Source organism: Pelodiscus sinensis, chromosome 2 (assembly GCF_052426305.1).
Source record: "Pelodiscus sinensis isolate ZL-2025 chromosome 2, ASM5242630v1, whole genome shotgun sequence".
Lineage (NCBI taxonomy): Eukaryota > Metazoa > Chordata > Testudines > Trionychidae > Pelodiscus > Pelodiscus sinensis.
Window position 1 is genome coordinate 255277062 of NC_143053.1, and position 18893 is coordinate 255295954.

The 18893-nt window shown below is 48.7% G+C and overlaps 1 protein-coding gene across 31 annotated transcripts in view; it reads right to left on the minus strand.

The window, feature by feature from the left end:
- Positions 1–18678, minus strand: part of OBSCN (obscurin, cytoskeletal calmodulin and titin-interacting RhoGEF) — a 320581-nt gene extending 301903 nt beyond the window's left edge. For 24 of the 31 annotated variants that reach the window (XM_089776814.1, XM_089776815.1, XM_089776835.1 and 21 more), the window contains exon 1: positions 18428–18677. The gene's annotated coding sequence lies outside the window, so the exon portion shown is untranslated. Of the gene's footprint in view, positions 1–18427 lie in introns of all 31 variants that reach the window. The other 7 variants (XM_075922936.2, XM_089776836.1, XM_075922930.2 and 4 more) reach the window with 3 other exon arrangements.
- Between the last annotated feature and the right edge of the window lie 215 nt (positions 18679–18893).

An 18893-nucleotide genomic window follows, 5' to 3' on the forward strand; every position in this document is an offset into this window, starting at 1 on the left:
GTTCAATCCTTGTGGAGGCTGTTTGGGGCAAAAATTTGTCAGGGATGATAGTTGGTCCTGCTGTGAAGGTAGGGGGACTGGACTCAATGACCTTTCAAGGTCCCTTCCAGCTCTAGGAGATAGGCAATCTCCATTAATTTCTGTGGGCAGCTGGCAGGATAGAACACCATGTCTACTACTAGCTCTGGCCTGAGGACATTCTACCCAGCAGGGGGCAGTGTTCAGAAGGACACCCCTACCAGCTGACTGTCTTATTGATGATACCCTCTTTAGTCCTCCGTGGCTATTTAAGGCAACCCGTTTAACTCTGGATAATTCCTCACCCAGGCTAGGGAGCGAGTGACAGCTACTTGCACCTCCTGTAGAAAATGCAAAGTGACAGCTTGAGCATTTCCAAATGAGTGTCAGGCTGCTCAAAAAGCCTTGGCTGAAAGCTCTCGGAAAGATTTCTCATTTGCCTGCCTATTTTGCACTGCCTTAAATGTTTCCTGTGGGGTAGCTCCCTGTTGTTACAAGACAGAGCAGCAAAGAGAAACTCATTTAAGGCCTGCTTGGAACTAAAGGTCAGGACAATTCTGACACTGTCTTGTCCCAGGCAAGTGAAAAGCAATTAGCAGCAGTACTAATCATTAAGGGAGTCTTCACACGCACACCGCTGCAGGACTGAAGAGCAATGTTCCAGATATTAACCCCATTTCCCAGTGAATTCCGCCCAGTGCATGTCCCCCTGGGAGTCTCCTCACGTTTCTATACTAGCCCTGGCATGGATTCTTGGCCATCTGTTTCTCTGCTCCTGAGATGGGATCTTTTTTCTTACGTGAGAAAGAGCTTCCTTCATCGATTTGGCTGGCATATATGTGGAAGGCTACAGAGCTCCCCAAAAGTTGGCAGGAGCAAAACTCCACTGAGTGCAGGATTGGGGCCTGGGGTTAGCATAAATACATGCTTGCCAGCAGGGAATTCTTGGGAAGACCTTCTGTCATGATTTAAAGCACTTGATTGCTCCAGGTCCCAACTCACTACGTTGCTATTATCGACTCAGTCTTGTCATGCCAAGTAACCCCTCCCTGTGGCGGATTCCAATGCCCAAAGCTCTGTTTGAAGCCGCTAATGAGTGATAACTGCCAGTCTTTTTATGTCCTTGATTTTTTACCTTCAGATTCCCACACAACACAGGTCGGTGACTGGCATGGTGGACTGTTCATCTCAATAACTCCTAAAGGAAACATTTGGCAGCCGGCAGGACAGAAATATCCCCTGTAATCCTCCAGTCGTTTGGCTTGCCTGCCTGCCACCAACCCACCCATCAACTCACCCAATGACAAAGGCTCTCAGGATTCCCCCTCCCCCACCCATTGGAAATCAGTGGGGCCGGGCCTAAAACCCTGCTTTAGTCTCTTGAGAGAATGATTCACCATTTGCACAGCTGCTTCCCCCCACCCCTTCTCTCCTCTGACTCATATTTCAAGGTTGACATCAGTTCCAAAATCAGCAAAACTTTGAGCCAGGAATCAGGACTCCTGGTTCTATTCCCAGCTCTGCCACTAGGCTGCTGCATGACCATGGGCAAGTCACTTTGTGCCTCAGTTTCCCCTTCCACCATTTGTCTGCCTTAGCTATTAGGATTGTAAACATATCATGCTCAAGAGTGTGCCCTTCTGGCCAAGAAGGCTAGCGGCATATTGGGCTGCATTTGTAGGAGCATTGCCAGCAGATCTAGGGAAGTGATTATTTCCACTTATTCGGCGCTAGTAAGGCCACATCTGGAGTACTGCATCCAATCCCAGGCCCCCCATTATAGAAAGGATGTGGATGCATTGGAGAAAAGTCCAGCAGAGGGCAGCAAAAATTATTAGGGGCCTGGAGCATTTGACTTAGGAGGAGAGGCTGAGGGATTTAGGCTTGTTTAGTCTGCAGAAGAGAGGTGTGAGGGGGGATTTGAGAGCAGCCGTCAGCTACTTGAAGGGAGGTTCCAAAGAGGATGGAGAGAGGCTGTTCTCAGTGGTAACAGAGGATAGAACAAGGAGCAATAGTCTCAAGTTGCTGTGCGGGAGGTCTAGGTTGGATATTAGGAAAAACTCTTTCCATAGAAGATGGTGAAGCACTGGGATGGGTTCCCTAGGGAGGGGGTGGAATCTCCATCCCTAGAGGTTTTGAAGTCCCGGCATGAGAAAGCCCTGGCTGGGATGATTGAGTTGGGTTGGTCCTGCTCTGGGCAGGGGGCTGGACTCGATGACTCCTGAGGTCTCTTCCAGCCCTAGGACTCTATGAGGTATATTACCTCGCACCACTATACTACAAACAATGCTTTAAAACATGCATTCCTATGCGTTCCCTGGGGGGGCGTGAAGAAATTTCAGGGGGGGCACAAGGCGCCCAGCCCTCCTCCGTCAATCCTCCCCCCTAAGTTTTGCTGCTATTTTTGTTTTTTGGCCTCAGTCAGTTACTTTTTTTTCTTTTGGCTCAACGAGATTTGCTGCTATCGGGGGGTGGGCCATGAGGGTTTCTCAAAAATCAAAAAGGGGGCGTGATGCCGAAAAGTTTGGGAAGCATTGCTTTAAAATGATTCATCTCTATCTGCTTCCCCAGGGGGAGATCACAGCACCTGGTGCCCAGAAGCAATTAAACTTTGGGAAGGTGCTTAGAAATCATTGGATAACTGTAGATTCACAATTGCAGTCATTGTACTAATGCATTTACTATTATTATTGTTCAACGGGGAAACAATAAAGCTATCCTTGAGACTCTGGGCTACAAGCTATCCTTGTAACCAAACAATGTCATCTTCCTTTCACACACAAACTTTACAATGATAACACTATTCGTTAATGAGACATTATTTTCTTTTCCCTCCAGCAATGTGTCACTGTTCAAGCTCATTGAAAACCCTCCGTTTGACAGCACATGATGTTTTGACAAAATGGAAAAACTTTATGATGAACAAAATGTCCATTTTTGCTGAAAATGTTCAGGAGTTCATAAAAAAAATAATCTCAACCCACCAGATCAATTTTTTACCGGTTTTTGGCCACCAAAAACTGAAGGTTGCCCATTTTAAACCACAACACGTTCCTGTTTGCTCTCTGAATGCCAAAGTAGTAAATAAACATTTTTAAAGTAAAAATAAGTAAGTACATTCAGCTTTCTGGTTTTGAACAAAAAACAGTGAAGAAAATTTTCTATGAACTTGAAAATATTTTCACTGAAAATTTTCATGGAGGAAAATGCATTTTCTGACCAATCGTAAGTTCCCACTTCTTTCTGCTCCACAAAATATTGGACCAGCTCCTTTGTGCAGGACAGCCCCCTGCTGGCTGCAGTCAGAGTGTGAACCCGAAAACTGCTTTCACTGACACATTGTAGGTTTTATACTCACTTTCGAAACCTACTTACATTTCCCTCCTGAAGCAGGGAGAAATTCAGTGTGTTATGCCAAGAAATACTGCTTATCTAAAAGAAACATAAAGGACCATGTCTCCAAGGCCTGGTCTACACTAGATCAAGAAGGTTGGTTTAAGGTATACAACTCCAGCTAGGTAAAATGAACAGCTGGAGTTGGCTTCCCTTAAGCTGAGCCGAGTTGGCTTCCCTTACTCCTCACAATGGGAGGAGTACTAGATGCCTGCAGGAGCTGCCCTCAGTGTTCGATTTAGGGGGTCTATAGTAGACCTGCTAAATCAAATGCCAGAAGATTGACCTCCAGAGTGTTGATCTTCCAGTAAGTTTAGGCATGCCCAAAATGGCCTGCAGGTTGCAATTTTAGCTTTAGCACACTCCTATGGCTCTGATGAAATTCAACATGTTCTCCATCACCTTATTTTTCAATCATTAAAATACATTTATCATAAATATTTGTAAAACTACTGGGAAAATTACTGCAGTGATTAACACCTGTGTACATGCATGCGAGGGGCAATCCATAGCTCATTAAAGACCATGGGAATTTCCTTTGAAATCAGTGCACTTTGATCCAGGACCTTTGAAATCAATGTACCAGGGACTTGGAAAGGGGGTGTTTGCACAATACCAAGCACACTGGGGTTGTTGCCCAGATCTAGGGCTCCAAGTGTATGTCTACACTGCCACCCTAATTCGAACTAGGGTGGCTAATTTAGTCATTCAAACTTGCAAATGAAGCCGGGATTTAAATATCCCGGGCTTCATTTGCATGTTCCTGGGCGCTGCCCGGTAGTTTCATAGAATCATAGGACTGAAAGGGACCTCGAGAGGTCATCGAGTCCAGCCCCCCACCCTCAAGGCAGGACCAAGCTCCGTCTACACCATCCCTGACAGATGTCTATCTAACCTGTTCTTAAATATCTCCAGAGAGGGAGATTCCACCACCTCCCTTGGCAATTTATTCCAATATTTGACCACCCTGACAGTTAGGAATTTTTTCCTAATGTCCAATCTAAACCTCCCCTGTTGCACTTTAAGCCCATTACTCCTTGTCCTGTCCTCAGTAACCAAGAGGAACAAATTTTCTCCTTCCTCCTTGTGACACCCTTTTAGATATTTTAAAACCGCTATCATGTCCCCCCTTAATCTTCTTTTTTCCAAACTAAACAAGCCCAGTTCATGAAGCCTGGCTTCATAGGTCATGTTCTCTAAACCTTTAATCATTCTTGTCGCTCTTCTCTGGACCCTTTCCAATTTCTCCACATCTTTCTTGAAATGTGGCGCCCAGAACTGGACACAGTACTCCAGCTGAGGCCTAACTAGTGCAGAGTAGAGTGGCAGAATGACTTCACGAGTTTTGCTTACATCACACCTGTTGATACAACCTAGAATCATATTTGCTTTTTTTGCAACAGCATCACACTGTTGACTCATATTCAACTTGTGGTCCACTATGACCCCTAGATCCCTTTCCGCCATGCTCCTTCCTAGACAGTCGCTTCCCATCTTGTATGTATGGAACTGATTGTTCCTTCCTAAGTGGAGCACTTTGCATTTCTCTTTATTAAACCTCATCCTGTTTACCTCTGACCATTTCTCTAACTTGCTAAGGTCATTTTGAATTATGTCCCTATCCTCCAAAGAAGTTGCAACCCCACCCAGTTTGGTATCATCTGCAGACTTAATAAGCGTACTCTCTATCCCAATATCTACATCATTGATGAAGATATTGAACAGTACGGGTCCCAAAACAGACCCTTGCGGAACTCCACTTGTTATCCCTTTCCAGCAGGATTTAGTACCGTTAACAACAACTCTCTGACTACGGTTATCCAGCCAATTATGCACCCACCTTATCGTGGCCCTATCTAAGTTATATTTGCCTAGTTTATCAATAAGAATATCATGCGAGACTGTATCAAATGCCTTACTAAAGTCTAGGTATATGACATCCACCGCTTCTCCCTTATCCACAAGGCTCGTTATCTTATCAAAGAAAGCTATCAGATTAGTTTGGCATGACTTGTTCTTCACAAACCCATGCTGGCTATTCCCTATCACTTTATTACCTTCCAAGTGTTTGCATATGATTTCCTTAATTACCTGCTCCATTATCTTCCCTGGGACAGACGTTAAACTGACCGGTCTGTAGTTTCCTGGGTTGTTCTTATTCCCCTTTTTATAGATGGGCACAATATTTGCCCTTTTCCAGTCTTCTGGAATCTCCCCTGTTTGAACTACCTGCCCGCGGCAACACGCGGCACGGGCTAAGTAGTTCGAATTAAAGCTCCTAATTTGAACTACTGTTACTCCTCCTGCAATGACATATCCCTTGATATTATTGTAAGACAGACAGACAGACAAATAAAGACATAAACGGCTCAGACCTAGCGTCTTTAACCATTAACTTATCGGAGCAACAAGCTGCGATGTGATATCAATGTACTCGTATCAAATTTAAAGCAGAGTCAACGTGAGAGAGGGAAGTGACCTCTTAGGTCTTCTAGTCCTCTTCAGCCCCATGGCTAGCGCAAGACTGTTCTGACAGCACATTCAGGTGTGTTACCCCGGGTACCGCGTGGCTTCCAAGCCATAGGGCCAAGCCAAAAATACTTCACCTCATTTTCAAATCAGTTCATGGCCCAAACGACCAGTGGGTCTCAAGCGTTTTGTACTGGTGAGCTCTTTCACACAGCACGCCGCTGACTGTGACCCTTCCCTCCCACACCGGTAAATTAAAACACTTTTAAAATATATTTGACTATTTTAGATGCTGGAGGTGAAATGGGGTTGGGTTGGGCCGGAGGGGTGACAAATCCCAGCCCCCACATAATCACCTCAGCAATCCCTGCGGGATCGTGACCCCCTGAACTAAAGCAAACAGATAGTGGAGGAGGCGGAACGTGGGGAGGGGGGCTGGCCTGGAGCCCATCTGTGGTCCTGTCAGTGGACAGCAGCTTCATCCCCACCCCACCCCACATCAGGGCCCCTGAACAGAGATGTCCCCGCCCCCTTCCATGGATGTGCTGTGCTCCCGGGGACGCGGGCAGCAATCCAGGCAGAACACATGGGCTGGAAAGGGCTGTTTCAGTGGGGAGCGGGGGAGACGTGAGGCCTGAAGACCCGGCAGGCCCACCAGCAGGGAAAGCAAAGGGGGCAGTGGAGTCAAAGACAACCAGAGCATTGAGGGCAGGGAGAGGGGGCCACATGTTGCGTTCTGTGCAGCTCTGAGGGCTGGCGGGGGGGGGGGGGCACAGAGCACTCTGGGTGGCAGCCCCAACCTTTCTTCCAGAGGCCCTGCCCCTTCTGGGAGCGTGGAGCCGGGCCCAGGGTCCCACAGGGGCAGTCGACTCCCCTAGGAGCGGGTATAAAGACAAGAGCTTGTCTGGGAGGCGTGGGAAGGCGAGTCCATCTGCAGGCCAGGGAAGGGAGGCTGAGAGGAGAGTGTCTCGGGGGGGGGGAGGGGACGGGGGGAGGACGAGGGCAGGGGGTATTAAATGGAGAGTACAAGAATTCTCAGTTCCAATCCCCTTGGCATCTACTTCCTGTCCCCCTCAAGCATCCCCTTCCTCACCACTACTGGCGCTTCCCTGCTCCTGCAACCCGGCTGCTTGGACACATGCTCCTAAGTAGCCAGCGACCCAGATGCTGGAAACTCTGCAAGCCTTGCTGGCTCTGAAACCCTTAAGCCATTTGGAAGCTGCTGTGCTCTAAAAACAGAGACCCTCGGCATGTCTCCTTTTATACTGGACTGGGTTAGTGCAAAAGCTGCACCAGGCTGCGGTATAAAGTCTCTCTTAAACTTAAAGTCTTGACTTCCAGGCTTAAAGTGAACTGGGGCTTGGCTCCACCAAAATTTCAGTGCCTTTCCCCCTCCCAACCTCTCCACCCTCCGCATCCCTACAAGAAAGACTCTTCTGACAGGCTCCTCTGGCTAGAGTCTTCCTCCCATGTTCAGAAAAGGGCAACAAAGACGATAAGGGGTGTGGAACAGCTTCTGTGTGAGGAGAAAGACTGGGAGTTTTCAGCTTGGAAAAGAGATGACTAAGGGGAATTATAGAAGCCTAGAAAATCTTCACTGGTGTGGAAAAAGTAAAATGAGAAAGTGTCATTTACTCCTTCTCCTAACACGAGAATTAGGGGTCACCAAACAAAATTAACAGGCAGTAGAATTAAAACAAACCAAAGGAAGTTTTTCTTCACACAGCGCAAAGTCAACCTGTGGAACTCCTTGCCAGAGGATGTTGTGAAGACCAGGACTTTAACAAGGTTCAAGAATGAGCTAAATAAATTCATGGAGGTTAGATCCATCAATGGCTATTAGCCAGGACAGGGGTGGTGTCCCTAGCTTCTGTTTGTCAGACGCTAGGAATGGGCGACAAGGGAGGGATTACTTGATAATTCCCTGTTCTGTTCATTCCCTCTGGGGCATCTGGCATTGGTGAAGTCTTTCCTAAGCATCCTCCTTGATCGCGGCCACCTACTCTCCTTTACAGGGACTTACCTGGGCTCACAAAGGTGGGCTCATCCTGTAATACAGGTTGGCTTAGCCCCAGACTCTCTAGCCCATGGGGTAAGCCATTGTGTTCCAGGGCTGTGCCTGTCTATGGGTATGTCTACACTACAAAGTTAATTCGAACTAACGGACGTTAGTTCGAATTAACTTTGATAGGCGCTACACTAGTGCTCCGTTAGTTCGAACTTAATTCGAACTAGCGGAGCGCTTAGTTCGAACTAGGTAAACCTCATTCTATGAGGACTAAGCCTAGTACGAACTTACTAGTTCGAATTAAGGGGTGTGTAGCCCCTTAATTCGAACTAGTGGGAGGCTAGCCCTCCCCAGGTTTCCCTGGTGGCCACTCTGGCCAACACCAGGGAAACTCTATTGCCCCTCTCCCGGCCCCGGACCTCTTAAAGGGGCACGGGCTGGCTACGATGCCCGTGCCAGTTGCAAGCCTGCCAGCACCCAGCCAGCAGACCCTGAACCTGGCACGGCTTGAGCCAGCCACCCGATGCCCCCCCAGTCCTCCCCCTCTTCCCGGGACCAGACTGGTGGCTCCCGGGAGCTTGCCCGGGACCGCAAGAGGCAGGCACCCGCCTGGTCTAGTGCGGACATCGTGGACCTCGTCCACGACCTCCGCACTAGGCACAGGAAAGTGGCCGGCTAGGGCAGGAGAGCTGCCAGCCTGGCCACCCAGGAGCAGGTTTGCATGAAAATCAAGGTGGTCCACTGAGACAGCCAACCCTGAGCCCTGAGCTTCAATGGCCGTACTGGGTCAGACCAAAGGTCCATCTAGCCCAGTAGCCTGTCTGCCGACAGCGGCCAACCCTAGGGACCCTGGAGGGGATGGACCGAAGACAGTGACCAAGCCATTTGTCTCGTGCCATCCCTCTCCAGCCTTCCACAAACTTTGTGCAGGGACACCACTCCTACCCCCTGGCTAATACCACTCCATGGACCCAACCTCCATCACGTTATCTCACTTCTCTTTAAATTTTGTTCTAGTTCTAGCCTTCACAGCCTCCTGCAGCAAGGAGTTCCACAGGTTGACTCTTTGCTTTGTGAAGAACAACTTTCTGTTACTAGTTTGAAGCCTGTTACCCATTCCTTTCCTTTGGTGTCCTCTAGTCCTTCTATTATGGGAACTAATGAAGAACTTTTCTTGATGCACCCTCTCCACACCACTCATGCTTTTATAGACCTCTATCCTATCCCCCCTCAGTTTCCTCTTTTCTAAACTGAAAAGTCCCAGTCTCTTTAGCCTCTCTTCATATGGAACCTCTTCCAAACCTCTGATCATTTTAGTTGCCCTCCCCTCTCCCGCCCTCTCTCTTCACCTCTCCCACCTCCTTTTTCCAGTCTCCCCGAGTTTTGTTCAATAAAGAGAGATTCTATTTTTGACCACACGTTTTCTTTATTTTGTACATCAGGAAGGGGGTCTAGGGAAGGGTAAGTGGAAGGAGGTGAGGGAGGAATGGGGTACAAGCCCCCAATGGGGAGGACTGGGCTGGCTCTGCGGACTTCTGGGGGTGGAAGCTCTTCTGCAGCCCCCCAATTGCCCCCTCTCTCCAGATGGCAGCCTGCGGCAAGTGCAGCCTGTCTGATGGCCGAGTGCTGTGATGTGCCCAGTGTGAGCACTCAGGGCACTCCAAGCCAGGACTGCTTTGCAAGCGGGGCACCCCTGAGAACTGTCTGTCCGGGGTGGGGGTTGGGTCCCTTTAAGCACAGCCCTCGGCTAGCCTGAAGCAGCAGCTCCACGCTCTAAGTCCTCATCTGATGCTCTGCCGGCACTGCTTCCGGCCATCCTTAACCCCGGTTCAGGGTCCACTTAATGTGGACATGCTAGTTCGAATTAGCAAAACGCTAATTCGGACTAGTTTTTTAGTCTGGATCCGTTAGTTCGAATTAGCTTAGTTCGAATTAACTAATTCGAACTAAGTTAGTTCGAATTAGCGCTGTAGTGTAGACATACCCTATGAGACACAGAGAAATGTGTGTGTGTGTTGGGGGGCGAGTAATGTGTGTATGTGTGTGTGTGTGTGTGTGTGTGTGTGTAGGGGGGAGTAATATCTTTTATTGGACCAACTTCTGTTGGCGAAAGTCTCACTAACAGAGGTTGGTCTAGTAAAAGATATTAACTCACCCACCTTGTCTCTTTAATATCCTGGGACCGCATACACATCTCTTCAGATGATAGATAGGTGGGTTGTGAAAAAAAAAGTGCTTGAAAGTAGGAATAAGAAATCCTCCGGAAAAGGCTTTATTTTCCAGAGAATAACATCTAGACTGGCACTTTTCTCCGGCTTTTCCCCAAGCTGGAAAAAAGTGGCAGCCATGTAAATGCAAATCCTGCGGGGGATATTTAAATCCCCTGCGGAATTTGCAATTGCGATGTGCTACATTAGCATCCCTTTTCCGGAAGGGATGCCAGTGTAAACACAGCCAGAGTGCTTACCAGACTGTATCTTTAGCTCCTAGGACAAAGTATCAAGGGCATAGGACGGAATGTATGTTTAAGGCAAATGTAATAATTTGGGAAGTTTTAAGCAGTTTTTCCTACCCCTACATTCACCCTTGAAAACATTGCCTCTAATAGCATGGCAACACTTAATCACAAATGAAGGACATTTGGTGCTGACTCGGGATGTAATAGCGTAGTCGATTAACTGATAAGCAAAAGCTTATAGGTTAATGCTATAGACTACACACTTCCCCCATGCCCACCAGTAAATTTTTTAGAAGGCTGGCCAGCAGCCTGGCTCAGTCCTGGCTTGCGAAGGGTCTGAGACCTCCCCTGCTGCAGCTCTGCATTTCAAGTCTATCAGGAGCGAGATGGGAAGGCAGCCTAGCTCAGTTCCAGCTTACACCAGGTCTGGGAGCTGAGATGCCTCCAGGCAGGAGCTGCTGCCAACCCTGCGCTGCTGCTTCTATTAGATGCCGAAGTGCAGGGCAACAGGCAGCCGGTCCGCAAAGGGAGCTGTTTTTTAAACTGGCTCCCCTTGCGGACCAACTCCCACCTGGAACCCTATGCTGCTGCCTCTGATACAGAAGCAGCAGCATGGAGTGGCAGGGGGCTTCCCGGGAGTGAGGCCAGAGCATACCGGCTGCCGGGGACTATAGAATAGTCAAGTAACCGATACGAATTCATGAGGTTACTCGACTATTGAATTAACCAATATTTAGCATCCCTAGTGCTGACACACCATCTGCCCCCACCCCCCAAATGTGGAACTTAGAATCATAGAATCATAAAATAATAGGACTGGAAGGGACCTCAAGAGGTCATCGAGTCCAGCCCCCCGCCCTCAAGGCAGGCCCAAGCTCCGTCTACACCATCCCTGACAGATGTCTATCTAACCTGTTCTTAAATATCTCCAGAGAGGGAGATTCCACCACCTCCCTTGGCAATTTATTCCAATATTTGACCACCCTGACAGTTAGGAATTTTTTCCTAATGTCCAATCTAAACCTCCCTTGCTGCACTTTAAGCCCATTACTCCTTGTCCTGTCCTCAGGCATTAAGGAAAGTATTGCTCAACTTGCAACTCTGCTATCACAAAAGAGTGCTGCTCACTCACACAAGGCATCCTAGATATGGGATGCATGGCTAGAGAACTGGATAGACACTCAGACCAGAGAGCATCTGTCTACCAGGCAGCAGTCACAAGTGTGGCCATTTCTACAACCCAACCCATGAAAGAGAACAACCAAGAACACGGTTCAGACCCTTCTTGAGCGAACACAAGGTCAAACATGGCATAAATATGCTGCAAGCCCCACACTAGGTCTCACAGACAATGGTTCTACTGAAAGTTCTACTAAACTTTATCCAGTGAAGTCACTTTCAGATGCCCATTTCAGTTTGTCTTTTATGTGTAACACCGACAGGTGGAACCAAATCTGGAGCTCAGGGCATGAGCCTCTACCACGTGAGCCAGAAGCCAGCTGCCTCTCAGATAAGGCTGTAGAGCCAACTCATTCAGTCCCTCTGTAAGTTCTGTCAGTACCACTCCATGGAACAGTGACCCACCCCCAGCAGGTGTGCGGGTTACGTGTGCATTTTACGACATTGATCCTTCATATTCAATTTCATTTCCCCAGTTCAGCATGTAGGGCAGGGGCCATGCCTTCATCTATGTCACATGAGCTACGAGGGCACTGAGGCTAGTGGGCTAGTCTGGCTTTACATTAATCTGTCCAGCTGGATTTGTATAGTCATTCATAAATATGGATTTTCATTACTCAGCAATATAGGTGTTCGGGGTTCCCCTGGTTGTCTTTTTTTTTTTTTTTTTAAGAAAAAACAAAAACACCGATAAACAGGCCAGTTACCCAAGAAGAACTCAGATATCTCAGCAACATCAAACCACAACAAATCAACCTCCCCACAGTCCCCCTTCCCCCCCAGATTCCCATTGCTACTCTGCGTTTCTCTCCACCCCAGCAAGGGGGAAAGGGTGGGTCTCTTAGCACATTCTAAAGGGTAACATACATGGGCAGTTCCTGACCTTGGGTGAGGTCCTGGCCCTGTTGAGTCCATGGCAAAACTCTCATTGATTTCAGAGGGAGCAGAATTTCCCATAGGCGGGAAGTGAGTTGAATAGGTCCAGAGGCCTACAGAGAACTTCCTGACAGCCACTTCCTCTCTATTCTGCCAAGGAGTGTCCGCTCAGGCGACCCTGTTCATTGCAGTGTGTCACAGGAAAGGGAGAAGGGTCTACACTAGACCTTTATTTCAAAATAACCTCCCTTAGGTCGAATTAATAAGCAGCGCGTCCACACAACCAAGCCCATTATTCTGAAATAACAGGCCATGGAATTTGAAATCTGTACTCCTGCTTTTCATCAGAAATAACGCTAATTCCAAAACAGTTATTTCAAAATAGCAGTAGTGTGGAGGCTCCGGTGCTGCTATTTCGAAATAACGACTCCCCAGAGTAAATTGAACTAGTTACTCCCCAGTGCTTGCTGGGGCTGCAAGTCGAGGTAATGCGTCCACATGAACAGAGCTGGCCTCGGATTAATTTTGAGCCTTCCCCATAGTGTGGATATGCTAGTTCGATTTTGTAAAATCCGGAGTTATTAAATCGAATTTAGTTATTTCCAAATAGTTTCCTAATGTGGATATGCCTTTAGGCAGGCCTCAGATGACCAAACCCATCATTTCTGAATCCATCTGGGAACCAGTCAGCAGCTGGCACAAGCCGCAGAGCAGGAGAAAATGCTCCTAGAAAGAGATGCTGCTGAACAAGAGAGCAACTGACTCCTTGCAGTTAAGGCCGTGAGTTTCTTCATGCAGGTGCAAGGCGCTCATCAGTTATACTACGCTATCCCCAGAGACGACACAATGAGTTTTTGCTTATAAATAGCACAATCTATCTTCGGCCTTTCCCTCACCCTCCTTTGAAGGTATAAGCAGGGTTGCCAGGCAACCAGTTTTCAACCAGAATGCCCAGTTGCAAAGAAAGCCTGTCAGTCCAGTCATCAGTGCTCTGGGGCGAAGGCAGATTAGTCCTTGCTCCATGCTGTGCCCTGGAAGCAGCCAGCAGGGCCTGATCCTAGAGAACTCCATGCACTGCCAGCCCCACTGCTCCACTGCCTGGGAGCCACCCAAGGCCCCAATCTTGAGCCCCAACCCCCTACCACAGCCCTGATCACCCCAAACCCAGGGCCCTCTCCTTGAGCCAGGTTGGAACCTCCTCCCAAGCCCTGAGCTCCAGAACCTGCACCCCTAGGGTGTGTCTAAACTACATGGATCCAGCGATGAAGCCATGTAGATTAGGCTGGTCGGCAAAGGGAAACGAAGCCATGATTTAAATAATCGCGGCTTCATTTAAATTTACATGGCTGCCGCGCTGAGCCGATAAACAGCTGATCAGCTGTTTGTCGGCTCAGCGTACTAGTCTGGACGCTCCCGTGCCGACCTGAAAGCCCTTTATCAACCTCCCTGTTATGCCTCGTAGGATGAGGTTTACCTGGGAGGTCAATAAAGGGCTTTCATGTCGGCAGGGGAGCGTCCAGACTAGCGCGCTGAGCTGACAAACATCTGATCAGCTGTTTGTTGGCTCAGTGTGGCAGCCATTTAAATGTAAATGAAGCCGCGATTATTTAAATCGCGGCTTCATTTCCCTTTGCCGAGCAAACAAATCTACATGGTTCCGTTGATGGAGCCATGTAGTTTCAACGTACCCCTAGAGCCCATAACCTTCTGGCCTTCACTTCTATGAATCTATTAAACAAGTCCCAGAGAAGATCCAGGCATTTCCAATCAGAGGAGCTTTTGAAAATCCTCGCCTTTGCCTAGACCAATGTTTCTCAACCAGTGATACGAGTACCCTTAGGAGTACTCGAGAGAAGTCGGGGGGTACGTCAACATAACACGTGAGACCCTCTCTCTGTCACAGAATTCAACAAAGTGACTTGCTAATAAAAGCCTAACGTCTCTGTAACAGTAACCAGGTATGAATGAAAGTGTGAGGAGCGGTGAGGACTGGACTGTATGTCCAGTAAAACTCACCCTGAAGTAAATATGCGTCTATGTGGTGCACATTTGTAATCAGTAGCTTTCAAGATATTAGGCAGGTGGGAAGTGAATTCTGAGCTTAAGGTCAGGTAGGTGAGATGTTGGCATCTCCTGATAGCCTGAGTCTCTCCATGCTGCCTGTTTGCTTTAGTGTTGCATTGTTTGCCTGTTAGTCAAGCTCTCATTCTTGTTGTCAGTCTCCCTAGGCCGCCATGTTTTACCTACCACATGCCGGGTAGTAACATGCGAGAACTTTGTGTTTCTAAAACTAAACCAGATCTATAATAAGAGAACGCTTCATGCAGGTGCTCCAACTGTAGCTATCATTCCAGCCACGTGCCCACAGTCTGATTTCTGGGTGCCTCCTCCAAACTCTTCCCTCGTGCAATCTGTGCTCCTCCCTCCAAGTTCCATGCAGATTGCTGCCTATGAGTAAGATCCTGAAATTCTGCGTCAGCTTTCACTCTGTCCTTTAAAGAGCCAATGGAAGTTAAGCTTAAATGAGGACAATAGTAATTGTTTGTTCTTTACCACGCGCTCTGTTGGAATGTACAACGCGAGTGATAATCCCAACTGCTCAAAAATCACAAGATTGGCGTAAAAATCATGACTTTTTAAAATATTAAATGTGGTCCCTTTTTCTTGTGCCTTCTACCTAGTGAGACTTTGGAAGTCACATTTCCAAACTTCTTCTGTGCAGCAGCAACCAGGACTAGAAACTTCCTTCAAAAATAGCTGCGGTGCTCCTGACGCTGGGAGCTGTCGCTTTTGCGGGGGAAAACCCTAAATGCCAGGAGACAAAAGCAAACCAGGAGATCTGGAAATATTGCTGTTCAGTGATTCACATGGAACAATCAGGCAGATGGTTTAATAGAACGCATCATTAAAATAATGAGCTGGGAAGAGAAGGTATATAGGTAAGGAAGTAAGAAAGTGCGAATCTCCTTCAAGTCTAGAGAAGAGCTGCTAATGGCAAACGGCAGGGATCCGGCTGCCCTATTATCTTGATGATCTCCCAGGGAATGAACTGGCTTTTACTAAACAAACAAACAGAACAGAACAGAGCTCCTGCCCACGCATTCTGTGCCAGCTGCCAACGTAACTACCAAGATATGTCCAGTGGGTCCATAATCAATGGAGAGGGCCAGACTATTACACCGGAATGAAAGGGAAAGGATGACATTCACACTAATGCAGATGACCTTGCATTTGGCACCACTTACACCCTGAGCTAAATGATAGGCAGGGATTTGCATAGATCGTCTGACCAGGGATGAATTTTATCCTATAAGCCCTACATGAGGCAGAATTCATAGCAAGACTAGTGTCAATTCAAGCTGCAACTCCTCCCCCGCCCCACTCAGCTTGCACTTCTACGGTTTCATGGCAGGACCAGGGTCTATAACCGAGGGGGCCACATTTTCATCTCAGTTCCACCAGTTTAACTTTGGAGTAACTCCACCACAGCCAGCGGAGTTACAGATTTGCACAGTTGTAAGGACAGCATAACCCGGCCTCCTCAAAGGTCAGTTCATGTGAGTGGCTGGAAAGTCCCTCCCCATCGCTTCAATAACCTCGCTTGCTGAGCTACCGCCGGTTGGACACTTCGGATGACTGATCAAGCACAACCAAGTTCCATAAAATGTCACAGAATTGCAAACAGACGAAGTACTGGCATGTGCACGCGCCAGAAACAACCCTCCCCCCAGATCCCAAACAAGCCAAGCTCTTAGGAATGTGCTTAACATTAAGCATGTGAGCAGACAAACGCAGCCCGTCAGATGATTCACTTGCCTAACTTTATTTGCTGGATCAGGGCCCCCCGGATGGTCTTATTTTTTAAAACTTCATCTCTCTCCATCCATTGCTTTTTCCTCCTCCATCCTTATATAGGCTGGGGCCTGCAACAAGCGCCACCCAAGAGCAGGCTCCACCCACACAGGATTGGGGCATAATTCAAAACTCGCTCCCACAAGGTGCTCAGCACCACCTCCCAAGGACTTCCATGGGAATTAGTGCCCTCAGCATCTCACAAGACCAGGTCCTCAGGGCATGTCTACACTACAGAGAAGATTGACCTACCAGAGGTTGATCTTCTAGCGTTCGATTGAGCGGGTCTAGTATAGACCCGCTCAATTGAATGCTGAGAGCAGCCCCCGCCCATGTCTGGTACTCCTCCTTCTGTGAGGAGTAAAGGAAGCCGGCGGGAGCGTGTGCTCCTGTCTGCCTCCCATAGCATGGACGGGGATTTAAGGTACATTGACTCCAGCTATGCAGTTAACATAGCTGGAGTTGCATATGTTAGGTCGACCTTCCGCTCCAGCATAGACCAGGCCATAGTTAGCTGCTGAGGCAGGATCCATGCCTTTTATGTTTCTGTGCAGAATGTCGCACTGAAAGCCATCGTGCATGCTGATATGACGCATAAATACTAGTTAACAGACTGCAGCTCTTGAAGTTTGGGAATTGTCATTTGTGGGAATGAGGAAAACAGGGCAGAGAGGGACGGGTAGGGAGCAGCGCTACTGTAGCTTGCCAGGGTCGTTACTAGCAATCCATGGCAGTCAAAACCCACAAGCCCTGCACTCTTTGGTGTTAACCTGTAGCCCCAGCTCTGAAGACGAGACAATTGCAGCCTTCTGTTGTCAAGGCTGCGCACTGCCAGTCCTTGGGAGGAATTCTCTCAAGGGTGGGGAACCTCAGGCCTGAGGGCCGGATGTGGCCCCCGGCTTGCCTGGATCCGTCCCCCGAGGCTCCTGGGGAGTGTCATCTCCTTCTCAGTCGGGGGCCACGTCAGTGAGGGTTTTGCTTTGGTTTTGCTTCTTATTTGTGTGTGGCCCCCGACTGATTTTTCTGTGGGTCAGCAGCCCCCAACTTAACAAAAGGTTCCCCCATCCCTGCACTAGAGGAGTCCTTGGGGTTGCAGAGAAAAGACTGAAAACGTGATCCTAAATATTCAGCAACCAGTAAGGCCAGGAAAAGATCCCCCACTTTAAGAATCTCCGGATTTTTTTGAATGCTGATTCATGATTTTTCAGTGTTTGAGATTAGCGATACTGTAATTTGGCAGCCCTTCTAATTGACCGCACAGACATGACAGGCCCCAATCCAAACCCTAGCTCCGAACAATCCCAAACGGCGGCCGCACCGCATCTTAAATGCTCAGCAAAGACCCAGCTGTTAATGAGCTAGCACGGAGATCACCTTTGAACATTTTTGAGCAGCCTGGCCACCCTGAAAGATCTGTAATTCTCTCACACATACACACGGCCCAGCCATGCAGAGAACAAGAAAAAAATCCCCTTTGTGACCATGTCGCTATGGCTTCTATAGCCCCACGCCTGTGCCGCTGCCATCACGTCCGATCTATCCCCCTGAGTTGTAGCTCCTAAAATAGCCCCAGCTGTCGGGCTCCATCTCTCCTCAGAGCCATTTGTAGAAATACAAGCTGAGCGGGGGGAGGGGGGGTTAGGGGAGGGGGTAGGATTGCAGCTTGAACTGGCACTGGCGTGGGGACAGACAGGAGCACAGTGAAAAATGCACCGGAGAGAAGAGCAACGCTTGGTGTATGCCTTGGAAATGAAATAAAATAAAATCGCAGCCTCCCAACGCCCACCCCCACCCCCACCCGGCGATATGCACAAGTTATGAAGGTCCAAGTTAATGCCCCGTGAGAAACCTCCCCCTCCTCCCCACACCCCACACACACCGTTCCCATCTTTCCACATCTCTTCTGGAGACTGCTCTTTATCTTCCTGGTCACTGAAGCAAAATGATCAAATGAAACAATCCAAATACTGCTCAGGCCAGTGGCTCCTTCACCTCCAGCTCTGTGGTCCTTCCCCTCAAATGCCTTCAACAAGGCAACGAACACTCAGCTGTACTGAACGTGGACTCCAAAAGCCTCTCCTTCCCCACCCCCCCCAGCCATGAACGAGCCCCTCCACCTGCCCCAAACGGCCCACTCCCTGCTAGACTCCTTCGGCTGACGTCTGGGACCTTACCTGGAGTCCTGTCAGAGGCGGAAAAGACAAGCAGCTTTCATCGGCGTGAGGGGCAGATCTTTCCTGAGACACACACGGGGGGAAAGAGCAGTGGGGCACATGGGGAGACCATCTGGGGTTTGGTCTCCCCTTCCCCGCCAGAAAATAAAACAGAAACCCCCAGCGAGGGTGGGGATGTGCAGTAAAAGGTCCCCTAGTCCTCCTGGAGTGACTCCACCGCTGGAGGTCTAGGCTGTGTCAACCCAGCCCACCCCTCCCCCGAATTGTCCTCCTCCACTCGAATTGCTGACATGCTTGGCTCTCCTGCTGCCTCCCAGCTCCAAAATAGCCCTGGGTGTCATTTACAGGAGAGATTAAATTTCTGCTGGGAGAGAGGCGAAAGGGCATAGGTCTAGGGTATGACTCGGCCCATCCACAGTAAGGCAAAAAAAAAAAAAAAAATCAGCTAAGGAGTGTGCGAGTGTGT